Source organism: Epinephelus fuscoguttatus, linkage group LG1 (genome assembly GCF_011397635.1).
Source record: "Epinephelus fuscoguttatus linkage group LG1, E.fuscoguttatus.final_Chr_v1".
In the NCBI taxonomy this organism is placed as follows: Eukaryota; Metazoa; Chordata; class Actinopteri; order Perciformes; family Serranidae; genus Epinephelus; species Epinephelus fuscoguttatus.
The window spans coordinates 31208827-31228111 of NC_064752.1; the positions used below are offsets into that span (position 1 = coordinate 31208827).

The following is a 19285-nucleotide window of genomic DNA, read 5'->3' on the forward strand; positions in this document are numbered from 1 at the left end:
CACACACATATTGGTTCCGCTCTTCCCAACTGTGATTGCAATGAAAAGCGTGACAACTGCACGAGTTCAAACCGCGCATTTGAACTCGTGCACAATGCAGACACGCCGTTCTCGTGACTTTCAGCTCCTAAGAGAAATTTCAGTTTGGGAAACTAATTGACGCTGACATTTGTTGCTCATTGTGAATTAAAGACTTTGTCCTGAGTAATTGTTAAGCCAATAATTCTTCTGGATGGCCTGGAATTCCCGTCTTCTTGGGGGGAAATAAATCACAAATTTCTAATTGATGTATGGTTGTAAAAACCTTGATGTCTTTACATGTCATGACTAATTCTCCAGCCCCTGCCTTTATGCTGTGCTCAACACTATGCACCATATGTTCCCACTCTATTCCTGCTTAGTCCGTCCACTCCTTGAGTTAAGATCCTGGAGAGACAATTTGTGCAGTCCATTAAGGGCTGATGAATTGGATTTAGACCAGAGGACTGGTGTGAACAGAGGGTCCAAGCACACAAGCTGACAGCGCCCCCCCCCCACTCCCAACACACTTCTGCAATTGTGCGACTAGCGTTGGCTTGGTGTCGGCTCGTGTTTTAAACACACATACAGTAACTCATTAATGTCGTCCAGAGCTCAAGGCTGTATTTACAACACAAGCACAATAGAAAATTGGCTGTCTATCAACTGGCATCTATGTATGCAGTACACAGGGCTGAGCGGTGAGCATGCTGTTAAAGAGACATAAGACACTTTAATCTCATCAATGTGGTACTGACTGACGGGGTCTCAAAGAAACGTCCTCAGACGACAAAACTCAAGTTGTGTCGTTAACATGATCTTGTACAACCAGCGAACAGCTTTTAATCTAAGCTCAGGAACGATGAGGAGCTTGGTACTTTGAAATGTATGTTTTACATGCTGCTATAGCGAGTGATAAGGGGAACAGATAGTGAGAGGAAAAAAAATAAACGCTTGCTTCCATTTCACACCTTTTTTGTTCCTTTTTTTGAGGCCTGTTTCATGTCAAAGAGTTGTTTGCTTCTGAGTAAAACTGAAAACATGGCTAAAAAAATTTGAAATATTTAAATAATTCAATGTCAGACCGCTGCATGGTTTGCTAAAAACCCACATAAGCACATGTAAGGGCAAAGGCTTTGTTTGAACATCAGAGGGGCAGAAAAAAAATGAGCATCAAGCACTTAATTTCCTGCATTCTGTTGAATTTTTGCATCAATTTTTGCCTTTTCTGTATCAATTTATGGTGTAAATGACTTTAATGTTCTCAAATAAAAGCCCTCTGCCACTTAAATGTTTTTATTAGGGGAGACAAATTCACATGTTCTAAATATTGAAGGGAATATTTGCCTTACATCCCCCCTGAAATCTACACCTGTGTTTACAAGTAGTGTCATGCAAGCACTTGTGAGGCACTTCTGAGCCGACATAAAGGCCTGCTATGTATTAACACCTTGTATTGATCTGTTCAAACCACACACATTGTTGTTCAGACTTGAATCATATGATGCCATTTTGTTAACAAGGCTAAGATCATATGTTAAATTTCAGATTTGAAATTTATAATACCCTCATAAAGCACTAGATGCTAATGAATTGGACATGCATGATAAATGCTGTGTAAATTACCCCTGGCTCTTAAAACTGCGGTCCAGTCTGTCTCTCATTTAGAAAAAGAGCGAACGCTAGTTACTCATATTTAAATACTGAGGGTGTGTTTGACACTGCTGCCATTGTTAGTGCTGTAAAGTACAGCAGCCACTGGAGAAACTGCCAGCAGTTAATGTGGTTTTCTCCACAGTCTGATGAATACGTCTTAATTAAAAACAACTAGAATGACTTCCTGTTTGGAAACAGTTTCCATTCTCCTCTGGTTCATCGGTAACATGGTCATCAGCGTGACCCTTCTTTTAGTCATTACATCTCAAACTGTGTTGCTGATTATAGTGCTATTAACAGCAGCCACTTGTGTGTTTGCTTCAGAACATTAGCACATTTGTCAACAAGCTTAACCAGTCCATGTCACAAAACTGTACGTTTGGCACCACACCCATAAGATATATGAAGAATACATGGACATGTCAGCGTGAATATATATGTAGCCATGTTTGTGTGAATTGACAAACAAAAAAAAAGATAAATGTGAAAAGGGGGCAGTGCTGAGAAATGTTGGTTATACAGGCATTTCAAGGTTTGGATAAGACAACTGCTGGGAAAGGTGAGTCAAAAGGTTGGTTTGATGCTGTCAAACCTACTGTGAGTTGGATGTAGTCACCCAGGAAGTGTGTGTAGCACTCTACCAGAGGCATTAAATATTAATTTCTCCACTTAGGATCCACTGATTCAGAGAGAAAGTGGAAGCAATAGGGCACTTAATGGGATACTTATCACACTTACTCTGATAGGCCCAATGCTTATCTTGCTATTTAACATTAGCTATACTCAAAATCAAGCTGCACAGTTTTTCATCAACATAAGGATGAAACATGTGATTTGGGTCTGTGTGTGTGTGTGTGTGTGTGTGTGTGTGTGTGTGTGTGTGTGTGTGTAAGTTCAACCATGAGTATTTTCTGTCTTCATTTATGCACACAGATGCTGCAAAAGCGAGTGTGTGGGAGTGTGCGTGGGTGCATGTGCATCTGTGTGTGGTTTAGTGCCTGACTGAAGCTGGATTTTTTTTTTTTTTTTTTTTTTTTTTTACAGTGGCCTGTTAAATGCCCAATATCAAAATTTGGCCCGGCAGAGCTGTCAGCCACACGGCGAGCATAGGCCTAATATCTCCCATGGACTGGGGATTAGTTTCTGTCTGTTGCTCAGGGTGAAATGTGTAATCTCATATCTGAGAAGTGGGAGGGAGAAGAGGAGGAGGAAGGAGGGGATTCTCGCCATTAATGTCTAACCTTTTAAAAATGGATTTATAAGTGTGACGAGATAAGGGCCGAATGTGATCCTGAAAATGTGTCCGCCCCGTGACAAGTAACAGGGAGAAAAGAAAGGGGAGACAATCACAGTGTAATAGACAAATTAAACACACTGCGCTTAATGCCTTTCATCTAATATCAAATGTGTGTACAAGGAAAATTAATACTCTGTGTACTTAGCATATGTTCTGTGATGGATTAAATAAACTACTGTGACAACGCAGCACAAAGCTATTCCCATTAAAATCTAACACCTTTAAAAGAAGCCATCTGTATAAGTGGTGCTGCTGGAAAATAGCGAAAACAAGCTTGTTTGGGTGACGTTACCAAACAACACTGTGGATAATATCTCACTTTTACAGAGAAATTAATTGTTCACTTTAATCTGCCTACAGATCCTACAAATAGGTTAGGAATCCAGCATAAGCTCCCCACTGTATCACATAGCACATTCCCATATTTAAAGGATAAACCTAGTGTTGTTTTATCTTTATATTACATTGACCAATTCCATTAAAAAATACCAAAACAAACAGTGAAATACACTTACTATTATGTATTGTCTGTACAGCCACAGTCTATATAGCCCACCATGACATACAACGTATCTAAAAACTATTAAGAACATATAAAAGATCATACTGTGAAATCTGGGAGAGCTGTGTCTTTATTACAGTGAGAACTGGCCAGCATAGTTTATTCATCTCACCAGTATAAGCCACAAAACCACATCTTAGAGTAGTTAAATACCATCCAGCCAACATGGAGCTACTCTCCAGAAATCACAAATGCAGTCACAGAGATGTTTTGCAATAGTATACACAGGTCAGGCTCTTTGTGGTGACCGCCCGATCCAAAAGTATCACTATTTTATGCACTCAATTCTTTTTAGCCATGCTAGGGGTGTGACTCTGAGGAATGTCTGATTTTCTGTTCATCCATCCCTTTGTTTCAGACGTAAATATCTTAAAAATTATCAGATGGATTGCCCTGAAAATCTTTGCAGACATTCACTGTCTCCAGAGGATAAAACCTACTGATTGTGGTGATCCTCTGACCTTTCATGTAGCACCACCACAAGGTTGATATATTTGATTTTTAGTGAAGAGTTTAGCAAAGAATTAGATAGATCAAGAGCTACCTAAAATGACAGAAACTTTGTTTGGGAAAAATTTATTTGACGTGTACTTTGAGTTTTCAGTTTGACCCATGTCCCATCTACTTACATGGAGGTGGAGGCTTATGACCTATACTGCTGCCAGCCACCAGGGGGCAATTAAACTGTTTTGGCTTCACTTTTGGGGAGCTGTCATGTTGTCCATCTTTATAAAGTATGGGACTAAGACGCTAAACTAAGTTGGTGACCATGGTAAACATTTAACGTAGACATTCTCTGTGTCTTGGGTCCTTTCAGGTCTGACACTGCTGCTTTTTCCTCTGGTGTACCTCAGAGCTCTGTCTTAGTTCCTATATTATTTGCTTTATACATGCTTCCACCAGGTCAAATTATTAGCCAGTTCACGGGTATATCATATCACTGTTATGCTGATGACATTCAACTGTATGTCTCGTTTAGGCCTGTTAGCACTGACAAACTTCTTGCTCTTCACAGCTGTTTGATTGCCATCAAGGACTGGATGACAAACAACTACTTACGATTAAACATAGACAAGACGGAGGTTCCAATAATTGATTCAGATAGCTTTACGGTTGCCTGGAGTATTGTGTCCCTTTTGTCAGCTATACAATCAAATTTCAGGAATCTTGGTGATACTTTGATCAGGCCATGCATTTTGATCATCATGTTAAATCACTTACCCGTACTTGTGTTGTTCAGCGAAGAAATATTGCAAATCTCAGGTTTGTGGTGTCTCACCCTAAGCTAGGGATGATTAACCATGCTTTTGTGTCCTCCCAACTGGGCTACTCTTTTTACTTGCCTGAACAAATCTCTGAACCACCTTCAAATAATCCAGAAAGCTATCGGTGCTATATCAAATAAATTTTATTATACTATTATTTTTTATTACCATGTTTTTCAACTCATTATGAGCATCCTGATGCTAAAATTTAATATAGGTAATGGCATGAAGCCAAAAGTAACATCACGATGTGGCTACATAGATAAATCAGTTTAAATTAATAACTGATTTTGGTCCCACAGAGGTCTTGTGGTTATTATCAGGGTTAAAAAAACACTAGCATTACCTTTGAAATGTGGACAGACAGGCAGGCATGTCCACATGCAAACACTGATGAATATACACACTGTGAACTCTGAGACAGTCCTGATAACGATCTTGCACATCAGCCAACAAATGAGTGGAGCAGTAGGGGAAAAGAAGGTAAGCTTTTAAAAAGGTTAAAGTTGTCACTGGCTGGCAGACTGGAAATATCGCCTGCTCATGAAGACCCAATAACAGCCTCTCTTAGCCACTCCTGGCCCACCATTACAGCATCTCCCTGATCAAATGGATGCCATCTGTCTGGCCAGGCTTCAGCAACAGCACCGCATCAAGCTGGTTGGCTGGCTCAGGCAGACACATCCCATCTTGTTCTTTTGCATACACATAAGCTCATTCTCTCTCCCTCCCTCTTTCTCACAAACACACAGATGCACACAAACAGGTGAATCCAGCCAGACATGCAAATTTCCACAGGAAAATGTTACGAGATGGCAACTAGCATCTTGCTGGGAATGAGATATAACGTCTAAATGATGATCGATGGTAGTCTAGTCCATTGGACGGGGGACGTGAGATTGATCGGCCAAGTCTTCTCACTGTTCAAACACATTGCTGCCGTCTCCAAATGGAAGCAAGCTTGAACAGGATCACTTCCACAGAAAACATGGATTTAATTGTCTTCACTCTCGTATTCAGCAACAAAGCATAGGGACATGCATTCTGCCCGGCTAACAATAAGAGGTTGGCAAGATTAGCAAGTAACTCCTTTATGGTTTTTTGAATGTTTTACACTGCTTTACTCATGTTAAACCATGTCATTCATGCTTTTAGTGTTTATTTGCATTCACAAGTACAGTATGAGAGCCACATTCCTCATTTAAGCCTACACAATCCCTTCTTCCTCATGAAAAGGAATATGAGACTGTTTTATGGCTGCTGTCCCATGTGTAAGGCACCTATTACAAGTGCCCTTGCAGAGAGAGCCATGACTCCTAGAGGGGACTTACGAGATCTGTACTCTGCGCCTCATCCAATTCACCTCAGGATGAGATGGTGCGTTCACAAGAGCCTGTAAGACCTTACGAGGGGCTCGTATTCACCTTCCAATATCACCAATACTACTAACATTAGCACACCACTCCTCTGGCTAGAGAGTGTGATAGAGGTCCCTTCATCTCCAGCACTGATGTTGGATAACATCTGTTAGGCACACCTGTAGGACTTTCATCTCCTCCAGCTCCAGAAAATCTTCCTTCATTGATTCAGCGCTGAAGTGGTAATTCCAGGTGTCTTTATCGTATTCTAGTGGTGTTAGGTGAAACATTGATCACACAAACAGCTGACTTTCTGAAACTGAGAGTATGGTTCCCACCATTTAGGACCAATGACACAACTGAATTCTTGCTCAGTATGTTAGTGAGCCATATGCTTTGATACTGAGATTCTTTACACTTAAAAAGGCTAAAGCAGTGATACAAAAAAAGCATGAGCATCAAACATCAAACTGTCACTAGGACTGCAACTAATGATTGTTTATTAGCTTTATATAATTTTCCTGATTTATCAGCTCATTCTCTTTTTTATTGGTCTATAAAATGTCAAAGTGTAGTGAAAAATATTCTTTTCCAGAGCCCAAGGTGACATTTTCAAATTTCTTGATTTATCCAACCATCAGTCCAAAACCCAAAGATATTCAGTTTACAATTATATGACAAGGAAAAACATAAAATTCTCACACATGAAAAGCTAAAACCATCAAATGCATTTCTGCTTGAAGAAGTTTTGAAACAATTAAACAGTCCTGATGAAAGATAAACCCTTAATTTGATTTGGTTGTTTTTTTGTGTGTGTGATTTCATATCAGTTTATGCATCTTCAGATCTAACTGTATTGATAGCATCTCTGGCAGACTTTTGATCAAAGCCAAAACCAATATAAATCTAGTTTTAACCAAACCACTGCAGCATATAATGACCTTAATCCTGATTAGAACTACATAACACTTAAATAACAAAGTAAAAATTGTTACTGTATACCAGAGGTGGAACCAAGTCATTGTTTTGCAAGTCACAATCAAGTCTCAAGTCTTTGCACTCAAGTCTAAAGTCAAGACAGGCAAGCTGCGTCAATTCCTAGGTTAATACGAGTAAGTCCCAAATCCTAAACTTTAAATTTCGAGTCCTAAACCAGTCATAATGCACTCTTCATCAAATGTAATGCAATTTTAATAACAGAGTAATAATATGTAAAATTTACAAACATCATTAATGCTTTAAAAATGTTGTACTCTAATTTGTTTAAGAAAAAAAAAAGTTTGTTGGAAGTTGTTGAATCTGTAATTTCTGACCAACAGGATTTGTTTTTTGATTAGCACTGTGTAGTATTTGTATGCAAATGAAATTAACACTGATGTCATTTTCCAACTGGTGTTCAGTAATGTAATATTAGGGTAACACTTTACTTGAAGGTATCTACATAAGGGTGACACTGTCATAACTATGACATGACACTGTCATGAACTTGTCATAAACATTATTTACATGTCATGAACGTTTATGACTGCTGTCAATAAGTGTCATTCGTTTTTTGTAATGACAAGTTGACATTGTTTGGGTTGTCTTGATCATGACAACTTGACATTAATTAAAGTGACATTGCCAGAAGTTGTCTTTGTCATGACAAGTTGACACTAAATTTGTTTACAAAAACCAAATGACACTTAATGACAGCAGTCATAAACGTTGACATGTACATAATGTTCATGACAGGTTCATGACCATGTCATGTCGTAGTTATGACAGTGTCATGTCACTCTTATGTAGATACCTTCAAGTAAAGTGTTACCAATTTGGGTTCTTCCTGGCTCTCTCCTGCAACTTGATTGGATACTGTCGGATTGGCTCAAACAAAGTAGTTCATCGACATACTGGGAATGAATAGAGTTAATGTTAATTCAGGAAATGATGGGACATGAAATGACTTGATGCTCATTTTTGAAAAAACATACTTTTTAATCTTTGGGTCTGGGGGGAAGATATCAAGTATTCTCAAGTCAAAGAGCCCAAGTCCAAGTGAAGTGATGAGTCATTGGTGTTCAAGTCCAGTTGTACATCTTCTTTAATTCTGTCATGTCAAGTCTACAGCAATCAAGTTTGTGACCTAAGTATGACTCGAGTCCAAGTTGGGACTTGAGTCAACACCTGCTGTATAGTACATAACATAGACATACATGAGTCAAATAACAAAAGAAAAATGTAATAATTTCAAACACAACTTGACAAAACAGAAGAAAATCAGAGCCAATCTTGGCCCTAATGGTTGGAGTCTAAACCACACTGATTGTTGACATATTTGGCGACTGTGTTTCACTCTCAGTGCTTTCAGTTTCTCATAGGAGAACACGGTCTCCACAAGCAATAACTCTCCTCAAACATGCTGCCATAAACTTTATTCCCACATCCCTTTATCTTTATTTGAGGCATCTTTTGGAGCCAGAACAGCAGTTAATTTGAAGATTGATTTGACACTGTAAAGTTTGTCCTTTGGTTAAGCAAGACAAGTAAATAAAAATAACGACACAGAATAAGATATGAATCTGGCATGCACTGTGAAATTACTCAGTTATTATTAACTAGACACAAACAGAAGTGACACTGCTGTTCTGCTGTGAGAAAAGTCATCAAAAGTCAGGATGTCTGACAGTACTTTGAGGGCTGAAATCTGTATGACACATCTGACACCGAGTTATGAAAAGACTAAGGTTCAATCTAACAGAAAGTTCGAGGTTGAAAATGAAAACACTGTTGCACCTCTGTGGGTGCTTGAGTGGAACTGATCCTTTTCTATTTGCACATCTCAACCCCAGACACAATGTTGTGATACACAAAGAACGACATCCGCATACACAGCGCACACACATTAATTTCCTTAGGGTGGATGTCACAATGTCAGAGCAGAGAGCAGCGTGTCAGAAACAGATATTCTCAAGATCGAACTCATACTTGCAGCTAGGGCCAAAAATGATGAGGATAAAAACTACCTGCTCATATCGATGATTACGCTATCAGTTAATCATAAAAATCATTATTTCTTTGAAGTTTAAAGCAAATTTTTGCTCCTGAGTAATGTTAGCCGATGTAACGTATCAGATAAGTTAACTGACATTACCAACAGGCCTACAGCTACTGTTGCTAACGTTATGTGGCAAATTCATTAGCTTAGTCGCCAAGCTATTGCATTATGTCACAGTAAGCCTTGATTGCGAGTTTCTCTTCCCCTACTCCTTCTCTCTTTAATGGCAAGGGGCAACTAGCGTTTAAGGGTGCTGTCAGACCTAAAGTTCTCTTGCTTTGGTCCGAATCAGGGACTAATTTTGTTACAAAGTTGCATAATTGCCTAGAGTTGGTTGATGTTCTCACGGCAGCATTTACAAGCAGACCAGATCAAATTCCTTGCGTGAGAAAGCTGCTCTTGATTGGTCAGAATTTCCATGCGGGAAAAATCCAGGAAGTAAACAAAACGTTGAAGAAGAGTACACTTGCAAGATAAATGTGATACTTTCTAATGTCACAATGGAGGGATGATGCAGGTAGATTTTAGCGCTGGTCATCGTGTACTATCTTGCTGTCATTGTTCATTTTAGGCAAACCATGCAGTTTGAAAATGAGGCGCGGCTCCAACTAGAAAACTTGCACAAAATAAGGCAGTACAGGAGGAGGTGCACATTAATAATCCTCCAGGACTGTAACATGCTCATGTTTAACCCAAACAATGTATGATGTGACTGCAGTTGGTGCGGATCGAGGTCGGAACACGTTCTCACCACAAATGAATTGCACCAGAGTTCAATTGTAGCCAGACTGAGACCACCTCTTCAAGAAGGTCTAGGTCAGGTTGTTTTGGTGCGCACCTGAGTGTGATTGCTGTGTTCACACCTGCCCAAACGAATTGCACTGAGGGGGCAAACAGACTTGAGTTTGAATGAACCGAACCAAACAGGGCAGGTGTGAAAGCACCCCAAGGTACATAAGCACCCCCTTTCTTGCTGTATGGATGGTGTAATTATAGAACATTTGTTATATTTCTATCAGGAAAATTGTCATTATCATTTCCACCCAGCCTTACCTCCAGTCTCTTAAATGAGTCTTGCTCAGAGGTTTTTATCTTCCTCACCCTCACTCTGTTCTCCCAAAGTATTCCTTTACCGCCCACCCTTCCTGGCATGTATTCCTCTACCCTCCAGTGTATACCGCCAACTACATTACACCAGTGGAACAAATAGTCATAGCTCTTTGAATATGTACCCCCTCAAGCCTGCCCCAGCTGCAGCTGTGGGTGACATTTCTCATTTGCTGAAGAGCCGAGAAAAAAAAAATGTGTTGTCTGCCTGCCTGCCCTCTCATGTGAATCATCCAAAACTGTAATAACATCACTACAGCAACATGCTGCTGAACAGAGACCCGGTGTGGTGTGACTGCCCTGACAGAATGTGCACAGCTCCTCTATATATCCCAACAAACTGTGAGAGGCAGCAACTCCTGCAGAAGCCATGTTTCATGTAAAGGTGGTGCTTTGTCATGTACAGAGTGTAATTATCATGCTAAGAGCACGTGAGCATATCAGACATCCAATCACTCAGGTGATAAAGATATGAAAGTATGACATAAGTGACTAAGATAGTGAATGAATAATATTGGTGACTGTGACTAATATGAGTGCTGAGACAGAGCCAGCTTCTTCTCTGTCTGCCAGCTCTCTGCCTGACACGCATTCTTTAAATAAAAAAAAAAGAGAGAGGGAGAGAACTGTAACATTCAAGCGAGACAGAGGTGCTGCTCACTCCACTGAATGTATCACAAAACATTTCTGTATTTTATTCATGGTTAAATCAAAGGCTTGCGCTTTGATTGCACCTAAGAGAAGAGGGGGAGTCGTGTCGAGATGTGAGCACAGCTCTACACGAGGCTTGCACTCAGCAAAACAGGGGAAGAGGTGGAATGTAATACGAAAAGCTAATATACAGTAAGTGAGCCAGAGGTACTTCTTCTCTCTTCAGTGAAACATCACACTGCTACTGTGCTTCTTTGCGTCTGCTGAGAGCGAAACTAAAGCCCTTGATCCTGACGAGAGCAGAGCACATTGGCTCAGCTCAGTAGACGTTTTATTACACGCTTACACCAAGTCACACACATTTACAGGAACACAGGCCATCAACTGGGGGCGTTAAAAAGATAAATAAAGGAATATTTAGCTGGAGATTAAACATTGATTTATTTTTTTTAGCTTTAACACTGGTATAAACAGTATACATTAACCCGCACAGCTTAGGCCAGATGCAGGGTACAGACATGTTATTTCAGCTGACCATGCTTCCCTTTTGTGGCTGCGAAGGATGAAATTATTCTGCACACTGACTTAGCCAGGATGTCCTACAATGTAAAAGCTGTGAGATTATAAAACTCATGTTTTTGTTTGTCTTTCATGAAGGAGCTTGAGCTCGCAGGCCTTGATGCAGATTCAACTCCGCAAGGACAGAGAAAAAAAATATTATGATAAAAGCTGAGGTGAGGGATCCAGTTATACATCAGTACAGTTCCAGCCTTCTTTATTTAGCATGCATGTGTGCCTTGCAGTTTATGCCTCAGAGAGGACTGAAATCCTTGAGGAAGAGGAAAATATTTCATGATCAAAGACAGCATGTGGAAAGGTATTCAGTTCTATCAGCTCCGTTCCAATCACATTTTTATTTTCTACATGTATGCCATCCTCATACTTCCCCTGATGCCTTCAGGGAAAAGGTTGAACAAGTTCCTCGGAGCAGGCATTAATCCTCATTTAAACTCAACTCACAAAACTTACAGAAAGCAGGTCAAAAGGTCTTTTTGTTGGAAAATCTCGGTAGCTCATACCACTTAAACCTCTGGGACGTGAGATGAGGAAGAGAAAATCCTACATAGCCTGCCTGGCTGCCTGAGGTTCTAAATAATATTTCCTTGCAAATACACCCTGCCAACTTTGCTCAGTTTCCCCATGATCATTGAAGTTAAACGTGTCTTTCTTGGCAAGTCCACAGAGGGAACTGACGCATAGAGGAGCTTGTGAGTAAAAGAATAAGATTGGGATAAGACCCGCGGCAGATGAGCTGCAGAGCTAATAGGCAGACGAGGTGTCCAGAGAACGACAAAGACAAAGAGCATAAAAGTGAGGAGACAGACAGTGTGTGTGAGAGAGAGAGAGAGAGAGAGCTCCTCTGGGTCATTAGGCTACAGACAGACACATGCAAGTGCCACCTCATCCTTCATTCTCTCACCCTCCTGGCGCCGAGCAGGAAGGTATGAGGGCATTGAGCCATGTTCAGTGAACCTGACATGTGCTGGAGATACTGTGGCAAATGAAGATACATTGCAGGGACAGTGGCTACTAATTGTCCTGCTACATTTTCAACAGTCTGTCACCATTCTCGCTGTGTACAGTAAAAGTGACTGGCACATTCATTGCAAGATGCACAATAGTGTAAAAACCACAACATGAAGATTAAAATAAGATATCCTTCCCATTTATTCAGGTATTGCCTGTGTCCATCTCATTTGTCGTATCCTGTACCGCAGTGATGAACAGTTAACTGTGACATCTCAACCTAAGTTCCATTATTAGAGCGTCTGCTGTCAGATAAAGCTGTGATAAGACAATACGGTGCTGCCTCGGCACAGCAGCCGCATAGATTCATCCAGACACATCAGACAAGACAAATAGACCTCAGCTAATGCTGACAGAGCACCCCGGGTGGAAAATTTAGACAGACTTTCAATCATTCGTTTGACAAGAGGGGACATATTCAAGCAAGAGGATTTCTGTTTCCATAATTCCGAACCCCATAATCCATTTTTGTCCCGTCAGGGCTCGAATGAATGATTCACTGGGCCAAACTGAGAAAGCAAGTCACCTTGGCAACAAATTGAATATATGCAGCTCAAATTTCATGTTATTATGAGTGTGAAAACAATCCTGAAACACGGAAGGTACAAAGATAGAGTGGTTTTCACACATTTTGAGTGTATGTAAGTGAAGTGTGTGTACGTTTAGAGGGGTAACATGATAGCAGAAGAATATACAGTAGATGCACTTAAAACCAGCATTAAGTAATTTTGCAGAAAACAAGCTCGTATGCAAGTCTGATATTTACTCCCTTTTAGCTCTGTTTTTGGTCTCCACCACCAATTTAGAACAGAATATCAGGCTTCTATAGTTGCGAAATGCTCTCTTATATATGTTTACCAGATAGTAGCTAACTTTGTTAGTCTGCTGTATGGTGCGAGGCATACAGTGGCCTTTTTAGCTGAAAAGAGTGGCCATAACAGCATCATAAGAGCCCTGTCACTGAACCGAAACAGTAAAGTTGTGGACCAGAAAATCAAAACACTGAGCTGAAACCACTGTAAAGTTTTGTAGAACTGAGGAAAACTGCAGAGTCGAGTAATAATTTTCTGTGGGTTTTTCCACTACTTGCAGTAGTCCTGTGATCCATTATTAATATTAAAATATTTGTTACAGAGACATTTAACTTTAAATATTTCAGAAGCTAAAATGTCAGTGAAGAAGCAATTGATCAGTCCAAAGGCAGAAGCTTAAATTTAGAATCAATGATTCTATCTGTATCTGTCCTAACATGTCAGAAGTGAAGCCAGAGAGGAGAAAAACATGGCTAAAATATTATTTTTGGCCCTCTGAAAAAAACAGTTATATGGCTAAAAGTATTGGGGTTTTCTTTAGATTCTGCCAAACCAAAGTGGCTCCAAAGACCACACCTATAAGTTATTGAAAGATCTTCTATTTCTGGTCTGATAGTGGTCAGCATGTTGCCTGTTGCATTGTGCAGGCTGCCTCTTTGAACACCTTAAAACTGAGAATTTCAGATTTCAGCTGTATATTTTATTTTCCAAATGTTATTTCTAATGTAAAAGGATAGTTCAACGTATCATTTGGTTTGTAATGTGATGCGTTCTGACCCAAAAGCCTCATACTCTACAGCTCAATACAAATACATGTATTGTTACACCCGATAGATAGATAGATAAATAGATAGATAGATAGATAGATAGAGGTAACATGTTCTACAAAATACAAAATTGACTGCAAAAAGACTACAAAGACAGAAGTAATGCAGCGAAACGATTTGGAAAGTAAATTAGTAGTATGGTTAAGACAACCTAATTTGACTGCCACTGGGTAAATGAGTTGCTGGGGCAAAGTGAGTCCTCTGCAAACAAAACACTCAATGAGTAACATTTGTCCCCCGCAGTGGTTCTAAATGATGCCACGAAGTAGCTCTGCTGCATCACAATTACCTGGCAGTGTGTCTCTTTGCTCCATTAACATAAGCAAGCTATTTCACTTCAGCAAGACGCTACTAACGGGCTTGAGGGGCCTAGAGGTGAGAGCGAAGCTGCATAAGATATTGTATGAATAAAGACGGTAATGATGTATGATACAGCAACTTTCTGCTGCTCTGTTTAGTATAAATAAAATGGAAGTGCTGCGAGGGGCTGAGATAAATAAGAGCTGACAGAAAAAAGTACAGATAGAAGACTATTTAAAACAGACAGCTGAAAATAGACTAACTGTGGCACACAGACGTGTATCTCAAGGTATTGCTAAACAGATGTTTGAACACTGTGTGAGTGGTTTGTCCATTTTCATATTCTTCCATTTATTGGAAATAATTGGGGGAGTGAGCCACCTGTGTTAAATAGCACCTGTGCACTGTGTCTGATACAATTATCTGACATCAGAGAAGAATAGGATCTAATCTACTACAATCTAATCTCACTCAAGGAGGGTGAGAATGCACAGGAGTACACTCAGTTAAAGGCTTGAGATGAGAAAGACCACTGAGTCAATAAACACTAATGACACGGCAATATTGCCACAGGTGAATCAGGATCTGTTTGCCAAGACAGAATATGAAACAGTGAGAAAAACATAGATTATTTCTCACTGAATAATTTATTGCTGTAAGAGGCACTCGAAATACAGACTGCACACATTTGGCTACAAATGAGTAGGTACAATTCGGGGGGAAGTTTATATTGTAATAATCTTAAAAGGCAAATAACATCCTGAACCTCATCCCAGTCAAACTTAACAACTGTAACAAGGCAGAACAGGTCTGTCAAGCTTTACCTTTCTCCACACAGAGAAGCAGTGTGCATGAGCCTCTAGTGAGAGTTACACTCTATGTATGTATGGATTTCTGTTTAGCCTTAACAAAACAAAAAAACACAAGAGCAAACAAAATGGATAAAGCTATGCATTTGTGTCAAACCCACAGACACTGTGGTGGGCTTTGAAACCAATTTTACATAATGGCCAAATGCGGAATTAGAACTTCCAGGTCCAGAACATGATGGGATGGGTAGGGTGGGGCCACAAACCAGTTTGATATTTCACCAAATACTGGACCAAACCGGTATACCAACTTTCACCAGGTGTCCTACTTAATGGCTCCACCTCTGAGTGGAAAATAATAAATAACTAGCAACTAAATTTCGCGTAGCATCACTTAACATCAGAACTCTCTGTCCACATTAAATATGTACTTCTGTTATGTCATTTAAACAAGCCATATAAATATCAGCTGTGTGCTTGAGGTCAAACTAGAGACGTAATCACTCGGGTGAGTAGTCTAGTTGCTATCTTCCTATGTACGTACTGTTAACTTTTTAAAAAAGAAAACACGTTTCATACGGTGATATTTACTGACAAGGACAATACAGCCAACAGCAAGCAACCCAGCTTGTCATTCGCGATGGTCATTTACCTTCCCAGAAACTTCCCTGGTGATTGCTCCCATTCAGCTGGCCCCTTATTTAGGTTTTTGTAGTAAAATAAGTCTGCATCGTTTACATAATTCTACGCTACAGCTTCGTGAATCTGCCGTTCTTCATCCATTTCAAAGTGAGCTACATATATGAAAAAAAAAAACATGGCATCTGACAAAAATTTATCTCAGAACAGTGCATTGCATAGCTTGCAGGCAGTTAGGGTGTATCTTTTGTCAGCTTCAAATTCAAAATGTCGCATAGTGGTACAGTTTTATTTTTCTTGAGTGACTTACTTTGCCATGTTTCCTTTGTCACTCCAAAAATCAAATGAGCGTGTGCTGCTCGTCCCCCTCCAACATCTACTGAAATTTGATCTCCTTCATGTTGCCGATGCCAGCCTAATAAATTGTGCAACACCTGGCAGACACCAGTGGCTCCATTAATCCATTTATAAACATAATATTATGTTTATCATGTTGTCATATTACTTTTTACTAATGCAATACAAGTTGGATTTGGTGCAGTGACGCTGTCAGCACAGGTTGCTGATGTGGACCTCTTTGCCAGAATACCAACACCAGACTGGACCAGCAAAACTGGATATCAACCAACTGTAGCAATGGAGCCGAAAACAGTTTTCCCCATAGATTTTATTGTGAAAGAGACATCTGTAAAACAGTGGATATATTTTTCTGAGTTGCACAACCCTCGTTTCACTATGTTGATTTGATCCAATCAGTCCGATGACATTTCAAAAGTCTATAGGAGCCACACAATTAAACCATTTTTTACCCTATTCAAGTTAGCGGAGGGATAAACTGGAAGTTAGCTGCTTAGCACGTTGAAATTCGCTCTCGGTCACCTACTGCGCTTGCTCTATGCCCACCAGAATGCTGAAGGTCAAGGTGATTTCATCCCAAGCTTTTTTACCTTTACACGCCACTGAGCAACTTTCATAGGAGTGAACAGGGCCCTGTCTCTGACACTCTATCCGGTTCTCTTTATACATTCGTGGTTTTTGTCCTCTAACGTAAGCTGCAAATGTTAGCATGTCTGGCTAATTAGCTTACTACTTACAATAGTAACCTAGCATTTTTGTCCAAAGGTAAGGAGCATGTCTTGGGTTACAGGTTACATTAAAATAATTCCTGTTCAAGACTGGAACATTTCACTGCATGGGAACTAAACTGCAAGTCTATCAGATTTTAGAGTAACAACAGCATATTTATGACCCCTATATGGGTCTTGTTTTAAAACAAATAAAATGGAAACATTAAAAAGTCATTTTAAGACTTTCTTGTTAACCAACTCTGGCTTTTTAGCATTAGCTTACAGTTGCTAGTCCCGCTGATCGTATCAGATAGCAACAGTTGGCATTCTAGCGGATAAAATCCAACGGGGTCATCCCTATATTCCCCGGGTTCTATGTTCCCCTGGTTCTATGTTCCCCGATCGGGGAAAAAAAAAAAAAGGGTCCTACGTTCCCCGCTTTCCCCAAAAGGAAATATGTTCCCTGCTTTGTATGGGACCGGGGAACATAGAACTCTTAAAAAGGGTTCTGTTGCCGGGGAACATAGGACCCTTTTGAGAAAAAGGGGTTAGGGTTAGGACCCTTTTTTTAAAAAAAAAGGGCCTATGTTCCCTGGGTCCTTTTGGGGAAAAGCGGGGAACATAGAACCCTTATTATTAAAAAGAGTTCTATGTTCCCCGGTCCCATACAAAGCAGGGAACATAGGACCCTTTTGGGGTCCCATACAAAGCGGGGAACATAGGACCTGGGGAACATAGAACCTGGGGAACATAGGTACGCTCCCAAATCCAACATAGTCAGCCAGGTATACAGAGCCTGCTTTTATTGACTTCGTGTGAAATCAAAAGCCCATAGTTTCAAAATTGACAACAAATTTTAAAAGGTACATCTACCACTGTTATCACTGTAAACTGCTAATGTGCTGTGCAAGAACAGAAAGCGTGGCAGCCGTAGCGGGGCTTAGCCAACAGTCAATGAAATAGCAACATATTGAACAAGTGGTGAACCGAGAAAGAACGTATAGAACGAACTTCTGTTCTACTTTCCCAGTTTAGACACATCAGTGGCGCTCACCTCTAAGTGAATATCTGATTATGTGCGCTGGAAAAAGTCAAGAAATGGCACACAGGCCATAGAAAGTGCCAATTCAACCTCCACTCCTACCTCCCCTCTCGCTGGCCATAAAACGCAGTGTAATAGGATTCCTAAGCTTTTCCAGTGACTGCTTCCACTATCACACAGACATTTAAGTGCACTAATCCATGACAAATTGTCTCATCTGATCCATGACAAATCGTCTGAGGGGCCGATAGAGACGAGGAGATGGAGGGAGGAGGGAGAGGTGGGGGCGCAAGACGATGGAGGGCTGGGGGAAGAGGCCAGGCACGGAGAAAGAGCTGCTCGGCACCTGAATGATAAGGCAGTTATTGCCTAGTTTTTTAGAAAGGTTGCTTTCATTACCTCGAAGGGCATGCTGTGTGATAGAAAGTGAGATCACATAGCGCAGATGAGCTCTCTACCTAAGCCCACAGTTTTCAAAGCAATTATAATCCCATGTGGAGGTAGATTATAGGATTCTACTTCCTTTGTTGGCAAACGGCAGGATTTAGATGCTATGTTCCAAAAAATGAATGTTTCTAATTAAATCTGTATCATATATATCATATATAATTCATGATTTCTGTTGCCCTATAGGTTAATTTAGCTCTTAAGAAGGTAGTTTTACATGATACACACATGTAAGGTAGTGCGGATTAAAACATGCCTACACTGCAACCACATAAAAGGCTATCCCACAACCCTGGACAGTAATGACATGGATGTGATAGAAAAATATGATTAAGGCGTCATCCATTCAAGTGACTGTGATTTAATTGAATTTTCTTTCACCATCAATTCTCACACTAATTAGTCCCCCCAGTTTAATGAGGGTGTAAATAAAGCTGATTTAATTGCAAAACAAAAACACAGAGAGCCCATACAGAAAGCTGTTCCTGCGGGTAGTATGGATGGGTACGCTGTTCATCAAAGCTCTCACGCCACAGAAGAAGCGAGGCAGCAAGATTACCACTTTGAAGATGACTGCGTTGGAAAAAAAAGTGCGTGTTCACTTTTGCGTCTCTGCCGCTAACACTTGTAATGAGGAGTCTGAGAACTATGGAAATGAGTTCCCAGTTGAAAACGGTACGTGCATTCAGTTTGTGAGCCAGTGAAGCTAATTTCTTCACATTCCCAAACACTGCCAGAAAAATCATCAATCTTCTGAAGCAGCCATCCGTTCGCCAATGGAAAGAAGAAGGAGAAAAAAAATCA

The 19285-nt window shown here is 40.3% G+C and overlaps 1 protein-coding gene across 3 annotated transcripts in view; it reads right to left on the reverse strand.

Annotated features, from left to right (window-relative positions):
* LOC125896527 (chemokine-like protein TAFA-1) overlaps positions 1-19285 on the reverse strand; it is a 146169-nt gene that overhangs the window by 118260 nt on the left and 8624 nt on the right. The window lies entirely within an intron of this gene.